Genomic DNA, 15,726 nt, shown 5'->3' on the forward strand with positions numbered 1-15,726 from the left:
GGAGAGGGTCCCACTGTGAAAGATGAAGATAATAAGGAGATTAGGTGCAAGCTGCTTGTGGAAAGGCTGAAGGATCTAGATGTGTTTAATTTGCATAAAAGTTGGTTAAGATGATGGAGGAAGGTCATGACTGCTGTTTTCAGGTACGTCCTAAGGAAATACTTCCCTAAGCAAGAAGGAGAAACCCCGTTCTCCGTTGCCACAGAAGATAGGACTTGCTGCAGCGGGTTCCCACTGTAGCAAGGCAGATTTGGATGAAAATCTTCCAGACTGTAAGAGCTGCAGGACAATAAAATAAGCTGCCCAAGGAAGTTGTCAAATCTCCTTCCATAGAGTTGTCAAGCAGCTGGAAAAGCACTTGTCTGGGACGATTTAGGAACAGCAAAATCCCGTTGTTCCCTTCAACCCCTAGGATTCGGTTTCTTATTAGACACCATTACAGTTTGTAAAGGACATAGATATAAGCAGTACAAGGCAACGTGGAAGTAGCCCAGGGGCTCCAGATCCCACTCCACAATACACTACTCATTATCATTGTCAGCAGCCATTTGACCACTGCTAAAATAAGGGCAACTATTTATAAGCCTGAACACACAGGAGCGGAGCCTACACGATTTCCACCGTTTCCCCACTCCGTATTTTTTTTTGTGTTCCTCCCCGCGTGGTACTGTAGGCTCTTCTCAGCATTTTTGGCAGCTGTGAGAGGGCATGAAACAAATAACTCTGCTTTGCAGCTGGTATTATTGCCTCCTGGTTTTTTTCCTCTCTTCTGGTAAAGGATTTTTTGCTAAAGGCACAAATAACCGGTTTTCAGAATCGTTTGGGAAGGAAAATAACTGCATGTTTTTCCAAAGAAAGATACTGAAGAAGGTTATGCAATTGTTAAATTAATAAGTATTTGCAAAGTGGACCGTTGACACTGCTGTTCTTCTCAGACCCAGTCAAGGTTGAACTCATTCGTTTTCTAAGAGCTCCAGGAATAGCTTTGTTCTTTGGGTCTTTACATCAGGAGACACTCACACCTCCAGAGGGGCAGCCACCCGTTTTTAAACAACAAGTCCAAGGTCTGAGAGTGCCGGCAGCACCCACACCAGGGCTGCGGTGGCACAGCAGTGAAGGCCCCTCATCCTGGATCCAGAGTTCAACTTCTTGCTCCGTGTCTGTGTCCTGCTGTAAAGGACACCTGGCCATTCAGGGTGACCAGTCAAAGGCAGCTGGATGTGGTTTTAGCTCCGTTGCGTGCTGTTGGCTACAAAAGCTGGTGTCCCTGGACCGTCTTCAGCCCAGCGGGCTTCTAGACTGAAGCGCACCTTTTGATCTTTTTTGATGGTGCTTGTATACATTGCGTGGCTTGCAAACGCTGGATTACGGAAGCTAATTTCACAGTCTATACTCAAGCTAAACGCCCACGGAAGAGTTGATGGGGGAGTCAGGATTGTAGGAATTGGCTCCTGAGCGCCTTTGAGCTGCCACCTTCAGCTGATACAGCAGTCAGGGGTACAAGTAAAGGAAAGGGCTCTGTCGTACTTCTCAAATTCCCATCTGCAGTTGGATAAGAGTCTTGCAACCGAAGGTATTATGCTAAGTGAATTAAATTTAGTAGACAGCAGTCTTCTCCAAGTCCAGATATATCCCTTTGCCCTGACCTCTTTGTTTGTCTTGTTGATAAAAAAAAGTTCATGGCAGGGGCTGTTTTTTACCCTGTGGGCTGGTCAACGCTATAAAGTTTTGCTGGCGTATGGTAGCTCGACCCTAACTGACATAGCTCTGCCCCTTCCCTTCCTGGATTAAAGCTAAGAGGACTTCTTCTGGCTTGGTTTCCGTTTGCAGAGGCAGTGTTGCAATGTCGATGGGAAACGGCTCAGGCGCTGCATACCGTGTAGGGGGCTCTGCTGCTGTTACTTGCTGGTAAAGCTGCAGCAGGTGATAGCCCCATAACATACACTATAAACAGACCTCTCCAAACGGAGCGGATTGGCTGTGCCAGAATTTTGTCAGCTGATCGCTTCCTTGGGTGACACAGATATCACTCACTGTCCCACAGGATCAGGCCTCTGCTAATCCCATAGCTTCGAGGGCCCACTTTTGTGGGATGGCTGCAACTGCGGCAACATGGGGTTCCTGGCTTGCAGACACGGACCCCAGCAATCTCCAGGCAGCTTCAGGCTGCCTGTGCTCTCCTGCCATAAAGCAAACAGATGTCCTCCACAAAAAAGTGGCATTAAAGTATAGCACCTACTGTCATGACCACAATTTGGGGCACTTATAGCATGACAGGGGGCGTGGACATCTGTTTGCTTGCCCAGCATCTGTTTCCAGCCCCAGATCAGCTCTATATTTGTACAGGGCCTGGTACAGAAAGGCCCCAGTTTCTGTTGGGATATGTAGAAGCTCCTGCAATTAGTCTTAGTAGTATTCAATTATAAGATCTGCTAGGACCTGATCATGGTTGTTGCATTGCACTCCAAGCATGGTTGCATTTCACTGAAGAGGGAAATAATGCCTGTTTCCACTGGTCCTCCCTAACTTCACAGAAGTCCCCCTGCGTCTGCAGCGTGGTAGCTCGCATCCGTTGGGATAATTTGCCAGACAAGGATCCACCTCAAGTGCGAGACATTAAAGCTCTTGAATAGGTGCCATGCTTCAGAGGCCTGGGAAATGAACGGGACTGCTCAAACATCTGGCTCATGTTTAAATATCTTGCTGAACCAACATCTAAGTTAACGTTATCTCAGATTCTTTCATTTTGCATGCTATCTTGCTGGAGTCTCGTGTACAGCTTGTCACTGCTGTCCGCGAGTAGACCTGCATTCGAAATAAATCCGTTTCTGCCCTTCTGTACCTGGGTGTAAAAGCAAGGAATAGCAGTGACCTAATTCAGGTTTCCAAGATCACATTAGGACTCCTTAGTGTGACTAAGAAGCTTAACCACCCTGAAAGCAACCCTGACAATGATCCGGACCCCTCCGTCATCCCGAGCCGATGTTTTTCTGCCACTTGAAGACGTAACCCCAAAGCCTGAAGATCTGAGTAAATGAGCTAGCTTGTGGAAGGCAGGCTTAAAAGTTGAGCTCCTTCTTTCCTGGAACTAGAAAGCAATGCATCTATTTATCGTGCCGTGTCTGGAGCTCAAACGGAGCCGGTATATCACTGACGCAGCGTTCCCGGGAACATCCTTTGTTTATTCACACTGCGCCGCTTTTAAACTTCAGATGTAAACAACAAAGGCTTCTTTTTATTTCACACTAGCTTATACTCACTACCTTATGAAGCCAGAAGCCAAAACACTGTGGAATTTTACTCTTCAAACACATTTTCTGCTTACTGGGTATATCATTGCAGCCACTTCTATTTTTGGTAACTGGAATGAATCAGTTCTCTTTCAATTAAAATGCGGTCCATCCGTTTTCTGTTGACTTTTCAATATTTAGGAGAGGGGAGAGGTGTAATCCCTAGCTCCGAATGATAATAACCTATTAATACGTTTATGGAGCAGAGCATCTTGAAGGATCCCAGCCTACTTCATGGGCTGCGTTCGGAACCATTACACTGATGAACAATGGAAGAAGTGCTGCTGAAATCAGTGTAGTTACTTTACACGATAAAGGTGCAAATGAAAACAGAATTGCATATATGTAGACAGAAACCCACCACAGAAATTCAGTCTGCAAAAACAGGCCCATCAGTGGTTTTTCAGGGACGTAAGCAAGGTGAAATACAGGGCTGGACAAAATGCCATTCTCTCCGGCCCACGGGGCCCCTAAAAAATTTAGAAAATTAATTAATCTCTCCTGGTTGCCTGTCATGCGGCCCTCGATGGCTTGCCGAAACTCAGCAAGCGGCCCTCTGCCCGAAATAATTGCCCACCCCTGGACTGTAATAGGATACACTTATGCACCATCCACTTGGGCACCCAGCAGGCAGAACAGTATCTTGTTGGCAGCATCCATTTCAGGCCGCACCGGGATGTCAATAGGCAGCACATTGTTGGCGGGACATTAGAGCTTCAGTCTCGGGGAAAGTGGAGTGGGATCTTCAAATGGCCACCAGTAGTGAGAACCTTTTTTCAAAGAAACAAAGTAATGTTTTTTTCAGTCTTATCTGAAAGTCATGGGGCTAGACTGTCATTTATGCCAGCCTGGAGCAGAGGGCAATGCATGGGCGAGAGTCACCATTTATGTTCTGGTGGGATAGGAGCAATAATCCAACAGTAGGTCAGAAAACCCCCTTTGAAGCAGAACACCCAGTAAGGAGGAGTTTAATGAAAAACACTTTCTGTCTGTGTTGTGGGAGATGGTTTTAATTGAAAACCTCTGGCCAAGGAGGTTGGTTTGGGCATATATGGTTTGAACCCTGGTTGCTTGAGAGGAGGTATGTCTGTTCATATAATAACCACGGTAATTGAGATCATTTGATAAGAGCAATTGGTCCTTGCTTTTAATTGTAGAGGCTGGTGGTCGGGCATTTGTGGTGAGAGATCCCCAGCTTTGCAATGTTTTGCCCATCTTGGGAGGCACGGGGAGTTTTGGTGGTGTTACCGAATTCACTGTGTTTCAACCCTCTTCTATGAGCTTAGAACAAAATGAGGCCCTGAACAGCTCCTTCCTTTGCACTTCTCTAAAATGACATGTTATGTGAAATTATCCATTGCCCCACTAACAGACATCTTACCGGTCAGATGCAAGCCACGTGAAACTCTGTAGCCTGCAAAGTTACATTTAATCTGAATTAACCCCAGGAGCCTGGATCTGACCTGTCTTGTACCAGCATCATTCTGATTAAAAGCAATGAAGCTGTGCATGTAAGAGAAGAATCAACCCCTGTATCTTTAAAGTTTGTTACTCACTTTAACTAACTCTCCTTTCAACCCTTTGGTAAGACAGGGAAGGAGCATTATCCCCATCTAACCAGCAAGCAAACTGATATGCAGGGAGTTTGTGGGCTGACTTAATATAACACACTAAGTCAGCAGCCAGGTCTCAGATGTGAACAACTAGCGGCCGCCAGCTCATTCCTCTAGACCTGGCTGCGTTTCATTACAGGAATATGAGCATAATGGAAGAGTGATTAGCAAAGAGCTGTCTGCTTCTGAAAACCGCCAAATAGATTTTAGCTTTAGATCACTAAAAGTCAGAGCAGGGCATATCTTTTCTTAGTTGTCATAAATTATCCATGCAGGATGTACAGTAAAAGGCTGTTTGGCTGCGTTAAAACTGGCCAGACAAACAGAATTTCCATCTCTCTCAATGGTTCCTTCAACACCTAATTAGTTCCCAGACACTGGTTGAGCAAGACGTCTTTTATCTTTGCTAATGTTTTGATAGCCTGTATCCTAAGTGCCTCCTGGTGTCATCCCTCACTTTCATCCGCTCTTCCCGAAGAAGGCAGGATGAATGCTTCGGCTTGTGGGTCAGACTCTGTTACTCCAGGCTAAATCAGGAGTAGCAGGCTTGAAGGTGGTGGAGTGACCCTAGCATTGCATATTGGCATCACTGACAGCATAGGGAGGAAATGCTCTTTGCATTTTCATAGAATCAGTGCCCAGCAGTTGAAAAATTGAACTGGACACGGACAGCAGCCAGTGTCCCTCATAGGCAACACCGGGGATGGTTTGCAATGCAGAACAGTGCATCTACCTGTGTGCTTTAATGTGCATTAGCCTATTTCAGTGTGCTTAAAGCATCATGTAAAGAAAGTGTGTTTTACTTAATGCGCATTAAAATAGGCTAATGCACATTAGGCATCACATAAAAAGCATTCGCTTTAGATAATACGCATTAAGCCAGGCTAATGCACATTTTCCTAGTACTTCACAATAGTGGTACTAGATTTAATGCACATTAACTAAAGTGCATTAGTGCATGTGTAGACAGGGCTGGTGTAAAGCAAATGAAACCTAGCTTGTCTCCCATTGCTATGCTGTGCAGAAAGCTCTCACTAGCTCTGCGATGCTGGTCTGGTTTTGGCATGGCAGCTTGCTGTTGGCAGTTGTGAGGAAGTATATCCAGAGACACAGCACTGGAAAGTGTCACCTTTACCAGGCTAACTGCATCTCCACCCCTTCCTGATCTCCAGGTACATCCCCATCCAGGTCTTGGGCACGTAGCCACCACCACGTTCTGGCACTTGAATCACACACATTGCTCGCTCTCACCACGAGCCTTGGGTTGTAATTCCATGTTTATGAACCATGCTTTCCCTCAGCTGGTCAACTGATGTGAGATCCTGCAAGTCTGTTCTCTCTGTGGGGCAATGAGAGTGGCGTTCAGTCACCAAACAGCTTCTTTAAATTAGCGTTGGCATTTATGGAGAACACACGTGTTTCAGAAAACATGAATGCTTGAAGCAGTAAAGCAGGTTGCACGCATACCGATTTCCTCACTAAGGCTTACCATCCCTTCACTTCTGGACGGTCCATCTTCAACCTCCTGTGAGGAGTCCTTCTCCTTCTCCCTAATAGCCAGTCTCTTTAGACAGTTGTTGACAGCTAACCCTACCCTACCCCCTGAGAAGCAATTTAAACTCCTTTAAGTGGATTTTTTTTAACACCAGGGTCTTAGACTTGTCTCTTGTCTATAACAAACTGCAGGATTGGATTCTCGACCCAGTTCCATCAAATGCGTGTGCTGGGGTGGCTTTACCTGCACTGTTGCATTGCTTTCTTATTTGCTCATCCCCTTACCGGGTTTGATGAATAATGTAACATGGTCAGTTCTGACTGCTAAATATATCCTCATTTCCCCTCGGTGACCAGTTCACAGGCAATGGTCATACAGCAGTTACAAATCAACTCTATTTCTATCACCGCAAAGATCAAAGCCAGTCTTAAAATCAGCGGTCTCCAAATTCAGATGCAGAAAAGCACCTGTGTCTGAACTAGGCAGAATTTGGCCCAGCATCGTTAAGCGGTACTCTACACAATGTCAGTTCTGCCTACTTTGGCAAGGGGCATAGTGCAGAGTAGTCCATGGGTTTATGTTTACGCTGCATCCCTGCCATTTTTGGGGGTTCCCACTCTTGAACATGCCTGGCCTGCTCCTATTCACAAGCTCCAAATCTGGACATGCGGCAGTGAAGCCACTTCTGGGCCGGCACCTCTCCAAACAACTCGCAAGCACATTCGAAAGTGAGCACCATGGTAGGAACAGGGGTGCAGTGCGGATATCCCTTATGATGACAGTGGCTTTCAAACTGGGGTACATATACACCTGCAGGAATGTGGCACTTTGCCAAGAGGGACATGCCTACATTTTAATAATGACAGTGGAGCTTCTAACTGGTCAACAGACAGGGATGCAATGTTGACCCTCTTCCTAAGGAATGACCCTGCAGATATGGGCAATGAAAGGGCACCGTGGAGGGCACAGCAGAGGACAATGAAAATGGTTAGTGGGCTGGGACACATGACTTCTGAGGAGAGGCCGAGGAGGGAACTGGGCTTATTTAGTCTAGAGAAGAGAAGACCAAAGTGGGATTTGATAGCAGCCTTCAACTACCCAAAGTGTTGTTACAAAGAGGATGGGGCTGGGCTGTTTTCAGTGACGGCCGATGACGGAATAAGGAGCAATGGGCTCAAGTTGCAACAAGGGAAGTTTCAGTTGGATATTAGGGAAACCTTTCTCACTAGGAGGTTGGTGAAGCACTGGAACAGGTTACCCAGAGAAGTGGTGGACGCTCCATCCTTGGGCGTTTTTAAGACTCGGCTCAACAAAGGCCTGGCTGGGATGATGTAGTTGGGACTGGGCCTGCTTTGAGCAGGGGGTTGGACGAGATGACCTCCTGAGGTCCCTTCCAACCCTCAGTTTCTATGAGTCCAGGACATGTTGGGTGCTGTTTAGGGGGTACGAGCAGCAATATTTTGAATCATTGAAAATGAGAGTTGGAAGGGACATCAGGATCCCTGAGGATTTAGTTTGACCTGCTGCAAAACAGAGGCCATAGGATTTCCTGGCTGGAATGGCCACCGTTAGCTCTGGCAGATTGGTCCAATGGTTCATTACACACTGTTAAAAAAGTCTTGCCTCCTTTCTGGTCTAATCCATCCAGCTTCCACTACTGGCCTTTGGGTCTTGTTTTCCCGTTGTCAGACTGAGGAGTGGTCTCCCATCCGATTCCCTACTCAAACCCAGACCATCCCTAATGAGATCATCCCAGCCAAGCAGGTCTTAAAAACCTCCAGGGGTGGAGAGTCCACAACCTCTCTGGGACACCTATTCCAGTGCTTTACTACCCTCCTTGCAAGAAAGTTTTTCTTAATAACCAACCTAAACTTCCCTTGCTGCAACTTGAGCCCATTGCTCCTTGTCCTGTCGTCCGCCCCCACTGAGACCAGGTAAAGAGGTACATGCGCAAAGAAAAAGATGAAAATTGTTGCCCTCTGAGAATGGACAGCTTCCCTGGAAGGCCATTAGTTACCCTGCACTGTTATACAGTCCTGTGCAAATGTCAGTGAATTAATCCTTGCCACAACCCTTAACAATTGTTTAATCTTTCATAGAGAAGGACAGATTTGGATTAAAAAAAAAAAAGTGATGTGTCCCAAGCCCCCCAGGAAGACGGCATCAGAGCTGGGGGTAGAGCGCACACATCACTGACCATCGTGCCCACACTCTAATTCACAGGATCGTGCTGCCACCTAGTTACGTTAGAGACATCATTGCGACCTGCCTTCCCAAGGTGAAGCCACCCACATGCATTCGATCAACTAAACAGAAGTTCAGCCACTTCTGGGGCATCCCAGAGAGGTCACTGGCAAGAACCCCAGACTGGAAAAGCCAGGAATGTTTTTTTTCCCAAACCAGTAAGCAAGATGGGAAAGATGGGGCCCAAACCAGCAGTCTGAACCTTGATTTGAAACTACAGCAACAGGCAGATCCTTTACACCAGTGCAGTAGAAAAGCTGATTGGAGACGGCACAAAGGCAGCTGTTTAGAAGTGTATTTCAATTAGACAATGTACACAGTGCAGATTACCTTGACATACTGCAGGGCTACATCTAAATGACACCTTAGCTGCTGAAAGGAGGAAATAAAGTTCCTTGTTAATTGCCCATGTTTCATGTCTTGTGTTAATCCTTACAAAAGCTCTCTGGGTTCGGATGGGGGGAGAGCATTGTCTGTTGCTCCAAGAGGGAGACGGAGAGCCTCGATTTCTGAGTTCGGTTCTCAGCTCTGGCAGTGACTCATGCACGACCTGGGCAGAGTCAGCTAATCTGTTTCCCATATGTAGAAAGCAACAGTGAAATGCTACAACTAGTTTGCATGCGCCCTCCCTAGCAAAACTGGCTAATTAGTCATCATACTTCCTGTTCGGCTAATGGAAATTCTCCTCGGTTCAGCTTTGTGAACATGGAGAGCTGAGTTTGAGTTATAAGCCACCAGAGTAATCCTATGGTAACCCAGAAGTTCCTAAATAGCCATTGGTTTGGCTGAAGTACTCTCAGAAGCATTGTGAGGATTCATTTCTTATTGTTGTGTACCAGGGATAAAAAGCCCTCCAAGTACAAGCTATTAGCCAAAGAAAGCTATTCCCGAACACTTTCACCCATAGGAATAGAAAGGCCTGGGGCCTGCCTTGCTAGAAAGAGTTTGCATTAACTCACTGAGCTGCACAAGGCGAGCGAGACCATTACAGTGTCCCGAGCACACGGAGCGAACTTGCCTACTTTTAATGCACACATTGAATGATGCACCCGCTGATGCCACTTTTATTAAAAGCCACAAAATGCTGGAAACCAATTAATACTCTGCTGACTTGGTTAATGTCTCCACTCAGAAAATGAAGCGAGTTTAACACAACGGTTTTCAAAGCTTTTTGTGCCAATATTTTAAGTGAGCTCACTTTGGCTTCGAAACCTCCACGCACTGTTTCAAGCAAGACACGTCAAGACGTATAGCCAAGCCCCAGGCAAATGGACCCCCTGCCACCCTTCAAATTTTGTTGAAAAAGAAAACGAAACGATAACACTTTTCACTTAAGCGTTCTCTGTCATTCATAAATCTCAATGGACTTTACAGATAGGAACAGCTCCTGCCTGGATATAAGGCGCACAAGGAACCAGGCTTCTTACATTTGTCACTGCTTTCAAAATGTCAGATGATTATGTATTTTGAGGTAGGGTTGGAGCGTTATTGTTGTTGAGTTGGTCCAGGAAGTGTATGAGAAGCAATAGTTCTTTGGTGATATCTTTTTTTGGACCAAGTGTATAGCTGGGAGAGATGCTGGACAAGCTTTTGGAAATCAAGTGCCCTTCTGAAACCCAGACCTGATGAAGGACAGGTGCTCGAAAGCTTGGCCTGAGTATTTGGTATTTGGACATGGTTTGGCTGAGACGAAGCACCTGTGTTGACTGAGACCATAGTGACAGTGCAGACAGCAGTAACAAATCCGAGTACAGAGATACCGCATTATTACTACTGAAAATTACTTTTCAGTTCGGAGTAACTCTAGAGGAGTGAGTCTCAGCTAGGGAGCTGCGACACCCCGGGGTGACACGAGATCAGTGCCATCTCACTGCTGCTGCCAGGTGGAACTGCCCTGCTGTACCTCTATTTCTAGGACACAAACTTCCCTGCAAGAACTGCACCAGGTCCAAAAGCAGGAGGGATAGATCCTGCTTCCTACTAAAAGGTGATGAATGAAGTCAAGGAATTGCAAATGTAATGCAAAGGGGAAATGTTCCTGCTCAGAGGCTCAGTCAGCTGTGGTTTTGTCCCTGTCATCATGAATGGGAACAGCTTCCTCTCGTGCATCACATCGAATGCCAGTATGGGCGATGCTATGACAGTCTTCCCAGCAGAAAAATAAAGCAGGGGAATGTGAGATGGCCACATGCACACACGTGCCACAATGGCTCACAGGACGCAGAGGGGGAAGGGCAGGTATCTCAGCAGGCTCTGGAAGAGCTTTAAGTCCTGTTTAGGGCTTCATCCCAGCCCTGCTGGCAAACCAGAAATCAGCACTGACAACGACTGTTTTGTACTATCCTGTCACTACCCACCATCACCCATTTTTGGGGTGGCACTAAGCCCTTGCAAAAGGAGCATTCAAATGCATGTTTTGGCTTGGGCCTCTCCCAACAGACTCTGATAGGATACTCTGAGAGGGACAGATTCATAAATCATAAACCCAGAAGGGATCACAAGCTCCCTACATTTATGAGGATCTAGTTTGACCTGCTGCAAAACAGAGGCCATGGCACCGTTACCTCTGGCAGATTGGTCCAATGGTTCATTACACACAGTTAAAAAAAAAGTCTTGCCTCCTTCCTGGTCTAAGCCATCCAGCTTCCACTCCTGGCCTTTGGGTCTTGTTTTCCCGTTGTCAGACTGAGGAGTGGTCTCCCACCCAACGTCATTTCCCAGGTGGGCACGTTTATACCGCGGGGGCAGCAAGCCATGACCAAGCCCTTTCTGAGCAGGCTCTGCCACCTCCTCCCCACACTCCCAGATCTGGGACAGAAGTTCAATAAACTGACTTAACCTAAATCATTTTAATCTACTACTACATCCATCCAAGTTTATCTTAAGCTGAGTTCAGCCATTTTGAAAGTGGTTTATGTGCACTGCACTTCTGGTGTGTTACAGACTTGAGCCAGTTTCCCATTACTTATAGCAGTTTATCTGTAATTTTTGTCCCTCGCCTTTATGAAGACATGCCAGGGAGGCTCCTCTATGGCCTTTCTCGAGACTTGTCTCCAGGGAATTTGAGAGCAGGCACAGGGCGTGACCCCAACATGGGCTGATCACTGCTTCCAGGTCCGAAGCCTGTGTGAGAAAGCAAGTCGGCGGCACACCTGGAGCTTGACTATGGTGCAGATGTGCCCTGCAGTCACATCAGCCCTTGACCTTCTCTTGGACAAGCTAAATGTGTGGAGCCTGCGTCTTCTGCTCCAAGACCTGCTTTCCTCGTTCTCATGGCTCCTCTTGCAACAATCTCAAATTTAGGCTTTGGCAGGGAACTGAAACCCATTTTTTGCCCTTAATGTTTCTGATAATAGGACTGGTATCTTTTACTGAAGGCCAAAGTGCAATGTGCTACATTGTCTTGGGGTTTCTACATTATTCAGCTTGCAGCCTTTTAGCAATTATGAGAAGGATAAATGATGGCCATGCCCTCTTGTGGCGGGATATCGAACAGACTGCCTTTTCTAATGGGCGGTTTTAGGCCACTGATGGAAAAGTCCCAGGTAAAAATCTACCACAGGGATCATTACATGCAGTCCAAATATATCCAGCTGTACAGCAGAGCATTTTGGATTCACAGTGAGCGAGGCCGGTCCCTGCGACGTGAAAGATTAATAACCAGGATGACAAAATTTGTGCCATTCTTTCTGGAGCTGGTGGCAGTTGTAGACCAGCTCTTTTTTCTTCAGTACCCCTTTGGGTTTCTTGCAGGAAACCACAGCCTTTCTCAAGTATCTTGTGCTTAATTTTCGTACTGTGTGTTATGAGCTCCGTTCTTGTGGCAGACTCCGTTGCCAAGTATGTTTTCAAATTCTCTGTTTGTTCATCATTGTGACTATAATCAATTATTGTTCCCACAGAAGACATATGCAGCGTCCTACTTTTGGCCCATTTGGAGTTGCAACTACCGAAGGTGAAGAAGGAGCTTGCCCTGGATCACATTTTGAGTTATCCACTTAGCTCAGATTCTTATTCCAGATTCTCCTAATTCCCTGCATTTAGGTTTTAGGAGACGTGGCTGTCCTGAGCTCTGTTGCCAGGTCTCCCACTGACTTGTTATGAGAGCTTGAGCATGCCATTATGTTCACCTTGATGGTCAAGGTCTTGCCATGTCTGTAAAGCAGTGGTTCTCAACCTTTTTAGATGCCAGATACCCTTCATTAGATTCAAGACCCCTCTTGGAAAATACCAGCTTTTGGCTTTCCCTCATTTTTTGGACTACAGAAAAATAATAGCGAAATTCAGCCTGGAGAACACAGAAGGACTATGCCAGGTCAAAATGGTTTTCACACTACAGATTCCTATTTGAAATCCCTGGGCATATCTTGTGAATTGTGTGTAGAGGTTTGCACACCTAACGGTGCTAATGACACCCTTAAAGGATCTCACAGCACCCAAGGATGCTGCAGGATCCTGGTTGAGAATCACTGCTGTAAAGCTTCATAACTGTATCTCCATCAAGGTAGAAATGAGCAATGTAGCTCAGCCCAGTATCTAGTCCAGTGCCTGCTTTCAGACAGCAGTCAGAGCTGCCTCCTTCTGAAGAAGGAGCTCAAAACCAGGCAGTATGCAAAAGAAAACAGCCTCCAAACTCCCCAGCAGGTAGATGGAGACTTATGCCAAGGGTTTATGCCCCTTCCAAAGTGTGTGATTAATTCTTTTTGTTATAACTCTGCATTTTCTTTTAATTTTTACAAATGCCCAAACCTTTTTAAAATTTTGTTAAGGTCTTGGATTCAGTGCTGCCTCATGGCAATGAATTTCACAAACCAATGGCACCCTCCATCCATAAGTATTCTCCTTTCTCAGTTTTATTCCTCAGGGTTGTGAGGCCAAACGCAGATCTGCCTGGCACCTATGTGTTAGGCTTGATCATGTTGTCACATCTGCCTTACACCATTGTCATTTCATTGATATCCAAGGAGTTATTCCTCCTTTACAATAGCTGAAGGCACCAATCCAGCATCGTTAAAGTCAATGTGAGCCACTTACTTCACTGAGCAGAGGGTCAAGTTCTGCAAAAGAGGAGAAAGACGTTCAAAGTATTAGCCTTTGTTTCTCTCCTCCCTTAAAAAGGAAAATGTGATGGTTGGAACTTCAGAGCAGCTAAAAGCAGTTGGCCTTTAACCACCTTTGGGGAAATTCAGATTTGTTTGGAGACACAAAGAATTCCAAGTCTCATTTAGACTATCCACCCACGCAGCTTCTTGCCCTGAATGGTGAACTGTGTATCATCTCTGTGGGCTCATGAATTGGCAAATCTTCCTTTTCAGAGACACATGCTTTGGAAAGGAGCTGTAATTTGCCCTTAAAATCTCATTGTAATATGAAAGGAATGATTCACTTTGAGGAAGGAAACCCCAGAACTCTGAGTAGAATTCAAATGTTGCTCTTAATTCCTTTTAGGGTTCAGTCCCCCAGGACACATCTACACTTGGGCTTTAGTGGGCATTAACCCATTTTAATGCCCATTAAAGCATCACTAAAAAACATGCTATTTATTTCATGCAAACTAAAATAGACTAATGCGCATTAAGCGTCACTTAAAAACCATGCTCTTTAGTTAATGCACATTAAGACAGGTTAATGTGCATTTTCCTAGTACCTCACAATAGTGGGCACTTTTACATGTGCTCTGGGGGTGGGAAGGAGCAGCGCTTTAATTTCCAAGAGCAGCTGTAATGAAAGTGCCACCATGTTTTGTGTATCAGTGTCCTATGCTTAAAAATGGTGGTGGGGATGCTTGAACTAAAGCTAATTTTCCTGGTTTTAGTTCCAGTGCTCCCACCACCATTTTTAAGCTTGGGGACACTGATACATGAGACACTAGAGGCTGCTCACTCAATCGAATCTGCTCACTCACTTAATCGAATCTGCCCCAACGTGCTGGAATTCCAGCCTCCGCACTCGTGTAGAGGAGTCCAGAGGTACTAGATCGGGGTAGGCAACGTTTTTTGGCTAGAGTGCCAAAGAAAACACAATGGCTTGGAAGGTGCCGGAGTGCCAGCATGCCAGAAAAGCAATATGAGGGCAGAGGGTACATGGCAGGATCCTGTGCTTGTGCCCCTTGCCCCCACCAAAAGTCCCTGCCCCCCAGCCTTGCTGCCCCATGCCCCCCACCCAAAGTCCCTGCCTCCCAGCCCTACTGCCCCTTGCCCCCCACCCAGAGTCCCTGCCCCCCAGCCCTGCTGCTCTCCCCTGGGCCCTCCGGAGCACAGCATGTGTGACCCAGAGCGGCAGTGCACAGAGGGGCCACACAGGGAAGCTGCCTACTGCTGCAAGCTCCGCGCTGCCTGGGTCACACTTCCCCTGTGTGCGCAGGAGCAGTGTGCGCAGCATGCAGTGCCCCTGGCTGCAGCCGGGAGCCTTCCCGCCCCAGCCCCAAGGCATGCCGAGGAAAATGGCCTCGCGTGCCATGCTTGCCACGCGTGCCGGGGGTTGCTAACCCCTGTACTAGATTAACTAAAGTGCATTAAGGCACATGCAAGTGTGCCCCTGCCTCTAAAACCCATTTTTGTATTTTTCACATTAGTCTTGGTTTCTATTGTGTTCGCAAGTGGCTGATACCTGTAAATGAATGTTGTTATAAGGGATAGCGCCCCACCTCCAGGCTTTTTCCATCTTACAGAGGCTTCCAAACGCATCTTCACCTTCTCCTAGATTTTCATGCCACTTCTAGATTTTTGTGCTGAGTTCTTTGACCCAGGCTTAGGACTGCCGTGCTGGAGATCACTTCAGTGAAGTTTGCAGCACCCAGCTTTCCCACTGGCGCACATTGAATTGTGCTCGGTAGCTTTGCGAATCAGCTCCTTGCAGTAAATGTTGGCACCTGAAAGACTTTGGCACTTTGTAAAAAATATGTACCTGGACTCTTTCAGTGTTTTATTTGCACCACCTGGAGAAGAGGAATAGCAATGCTTCAGTACCTTCTGTAAAACACTTCGAGAGCTACACATTGTTGTCATTGCCTTAAAAATCATTGATGAAAACCAGACTTCCCTCTTCTCCTGTAGAGAGTTCCAATGTCAGGGAGATAAATCGA

General features: G+C 46.4%; 1 protein-coding gene across 4 annotated transcripts in view; it reads left to right on the forward strand.

The window, feature by feature from the left end:
• MSRA (methionine sulfoxide reductase A) overlaps positions 1 to 15,726 on the forward strand; it is a 471,175-nt gene that overhangs the window by 453,837 nt on the left and 1,612 nt on the right. The window lies entirely within an intron of this gene.

This window comes from Crocodylus siamensis, chromosome 1 (genome assembly GCF_052110815.1).
Source record: "Crocodylus siamensis isolate JL-2025a chromosome 1, ASM5211081v1, whole genome shotgun sequence".
NCBI classification, from domain to species: Eukaryota; Metazoa; Chordata; order Crocodylia; family Crocodylidae; genus Crocodylus; species Crocodylus siamensis.